We start from the raw sequence: 2,886 nt of genomic DNA, 5'->3' as shown, positions 1-2,886 counted from the left end.
GAGCAAAAATTAACCAAAGTTGGGATCATATCATTGGCAACAAAGTTTGGACTTAGAGTTAAAAGCAGCGCTGAGAATGCAATCCAGATGGTAATTTATTTGAATTATGAGGAATTCAACTGCAGATGAAACAGCTTGGACATAGGAAAGGAAAAAGAAACATGAAAACTTGAAATTCAAAAGGGGAAAGTTCTTGACTCAAGTCTGAATAACTCCACAAAGGCCAGTAACCCTTTATTTACATGTGCATAATACATGACATTGATCCATCCAGCTCAGAGCTGGCTCCTGGAGTGAACACAAACCCAACACTCCTGTTTATATCTGTCAGCCAGGAGACCCTGATTGGACCAGGCATTTTTAAAATTCATTGATAGGTTAAGGGCGTCACTGGCTAGGCAGCATTTATTGCCTATCCCTAATTGCCCAGACGGCAGTTCTAAGTCAACCACATTGCTGTGGGTCTGTAGTCACATGTAGGTCAGACCAGGTAAGGATGGCAGTTTCCTTCCCTAAAGGACATTAGTGAACTAGATGGGTTTTTCCCGACAATTGGTAATAAATTCATGGTCATTATTAGATTCTTAATTCCAGATTTTTATACTGAATTCACATTCCACTATCTGGTGGGATTCGAGCCCAGTTCGCAGAATGTTATCTGGGTCTCTAGATTAACAGTCCAGCAATAATACCACTAGGCCATTGCCTCCCCAATCAGGGAACTCATATTCTATGAGGTCCACCTGGCTGACATTGTTCCAATCATTACAAAGTCAACCCTTAATTCATCTGTTACAATCTTCAAGTGATCTTTTGTGAACTGTTATAAGGCACCAAAGATAAATATACCCTCTCCAGAAACATCTGAACATTAAAGGTAGCCATACTGATTTTCCACTGAATACAGCAAAATTCAATGTGAAGTCAAATTGCTTAAATTCTGGAAATTTCTCACATATCCATTTTACCATTTCAGACTTTCAAGATCTCAAACAAGACCTAATTTGTTGCAAAGACTAAAAACTTTTAAATGAAACAGACACTTATGTAACCAACAGAAGGAAAACTGATAGACTGGATGTCAATGAAAGATTTACTATAAACAATCAGAAAAACCAACATAATTCAAACATCAACATTTGAATGATCTTTTGAACAAAAATGTAAATTTCATTTTAGTCGTTGGTGCAAAGATATGCTCCTCATATTTAAAAGTGCTTGCATCATTTCCCATATAAATGTCGCACCACATGCTATGTTGGATCTCTTACTTTTGAATGAATGATTTGTCACTTGCATTTTACAGTGAAAAGCTTCAATAATTTCCACAATCTGGTGCCATTTTGAACAGTTTAAGAATAAAAAGGCTAAAATATATAACTGAAAGAGAGTCCTGAGCCCTCATCAATGACACCTGAACTGTCACCCCTCCTTCACCGCCTCGCTGCTGGCTATGCCAGACCCACTAATGTAGGAGTCACTACTCTTTAGGCTCCATCTCTTCACTGCTGAGCCCACCTCACTGATGCTGCAGCTGATGCCAATGCCAGATTCCATACTGAACCCACGCTTGACCCACATTGATGTGACCCTTGATTAACTTTTCCGAGCAGCATATTTTAATCAAGGATCCTATTAAGACTGACAAACCAGAAATTTATGAACACTTTATCACTTGGTCTATAACAGTCTTGATTACAAGGCCTTTTACATTTACTTTTCAACCAATTTGACAACACACCTCGGAAACAAACACTCAGCTCTTGAGCATTCCTGCACTCTTCACACCACATTATAGGATTTAATGCCATTCAATCATTCATGTTTCTTCTCTAAAAGCATCTTGAGTTTTATTTTCTTCTTTCTGACAAACAAAACTGATTGTTTGGAGATGACTTTGTTTCCCTTCTTCCTCTCATGTTAAGTGTTCTAAACAGTGTGCTTAGAAGGCAAACTCAAATTCATATGATCGCAAGTAACTTTAATCTTGATAGCAATCTCAGCCAGGGCTGAACTTACCAGACCCTAATAATATCATAATTAGGAATCCAGTTACTGCACATTTCAGAAGTATCTCAGTAAGGGCCCTCTTGTGATACAATGGTAGTGTCCCACCTGCTCTAGGTGCTCTTGAAATGCATTACAAAAGTCACCCACTGTTGGTAACGTATATACTATGAAAGCTATGTTGCCATGCAACATGTAATGGCACAAATCATTATGGTGCAAACATTTATTCCACTGTTTGAACTGCACTGCAATGATCTCAGCAATACTTTTTTTTCCTTTATTCATTCACAGGATGAGGGCATCGCTGGCTAGGCAGCATTTTATTGCCCATCCCTAATTGTCCAGAGTCAACCACATTGCTGTGGGTCTGGAGTCACATGTAGGCCAGACCAGGTAAGGATGACAGTTTCCTTCCCTAAAGGACAGTAGGGAACCAGATGGGTTTTTCCAACAATCGGCAATCGACAATCGACAATGGAATAATGGTCATCATTAACTTTTAATTTGAGATATTTTTATTGAATTCAAATTCCGCCATCTACTGTGGTGGGATTCGAACCTGGGGCCCCAGAACATTATGTGGTCTCTGGATTAACAGTCCAGTGGTAATACCACTAGGCCATTACCTCCCCTTAACAAGGCATGTGTCAAGATTCATTGTAATCTGCTCCATACCTCGTTATGTTAAAGGCACAGCGGTTGCTACAAGCTATATGATGTGCCGCTGAAAAAGTAACAGAGGGTGACATGGAGGCAGCAGGGAGACAACCAACACTGTCTCTTTCTAAGAGATAGTAGGAACTGCAGATGCTGGAGAATCCGAGACAACAAGGTGCAGGGCTGGATGAACACAGCAGGCCAAGCAGCATCATAGGA

This window comes from Rhincodon typus, chromosome 23, assembly GCF_021869965.1.
Source record: "Rhincodon typus isolate 14 chromosome 23, sRhiTyp1.1, whole genome shotgun sequence".
NCBI classification, from domain to species: Eukaryota; Metazoa; Chordata; class Chondrichthyes; order Orectolobiformes; family Rhincodontidae; genus Rhincodon; species Rhincodon typus.
Note: the sequence above shows the minus strand (reverse complement) of the source record.